At 38.2% G+C, this 803-nt stretch overlaps 1 pseudogene; it reads left to right on the top strand.

Moving 5' to 3' along the window:
- Window positions 1–347: 347 nt before the first annotated feature.
- Window positions 348–578, top strand: LOC103277257 (annotated as a pseudogene).
- The last annotated feature ends 225 nt before the right edge of the window (window positions 579–803 follow it).

Below are 803 nucleotides of genomic sequence, written 5' to 3'. Positions count from 1 at the left end.
CACTCACCTCAGCCTCCCAAAGGCGTGGGATTACAGGCTGAGCCCGGCTAGAATCTATTTTTTTAAATTCCTAGAAATAATAAATAAGTTTAGCAACATTGCAGGACACAACTTCAATGTGTAAAAATTAAGCATATTTCTGTATATTAGCAATTAGAAACAAATATTATAAACACACACAATACTATTTACAATAGCTTCTCAAAAAATAAAACACAACATGTGCTGGATCTGTATGCTGAAAACTAGAAGAAGCTGATGAAAGAAGTAGAAGAAGGCCTCTGGGCAGACAAATGGAAGTGTAGGTGACTGTCTGAGACATCGCCACCAAGCTGGGAACCAGGGAGATGACCGAGACTGACCCTAAGAAAGTGCAGGATCTCATCTCGGTGGTACGTATACTCTTGCAACAGATGAAAGATAAATTTCAGACCATGTCTGACCAGATCATTGGAAGAATTGATGATATGAGTAGTCACATCAATGATCTGGAGAAAAACATCGCAGACCTCATGACATAGGCTGGGATGGAAGAACTGGAGGGTGAAAACAAGGTTCCTGCCACACAGAAGAGTTGAAGGTTGCTACTAATTTATACTGAAATCTGGAACACCATTTTTCCAAGCCAAGAGAAGACCGAATGACTTTTTACAGTTAATTACTATGTGTAGACAGATTTTCTATTCTAAAGTGTGCATTCTTTTCACATACAATACAGTTAGTTTATAGAGTAATTGACCCCCAATTTCTTTTTTTCTTTTTTTTTTTTTTTTTGAGTTGGAGTCTCACTCCATCACCCAGAC

Source organism: Carlito syrichta, unplaced genomic scaffold (genome assembly GCF_000164805.1).
Source record: "Carlito syrichta isolate Samal-C Ts95f unplaced genomic scaffold, Tarsius_syrichta-2.0.1 Scaffold316816, whole genome shotgun sequence".
NCBI lineage: Eukaryota > Metazoa > Chordata > Mammalia > Primates > Tarsiidae > Carlito > Carlito syrichta.
Note: the sequence above shows the minus strand (reverse complement) of the source record. Positions and strands in the feature narration are given on the sequence as shown.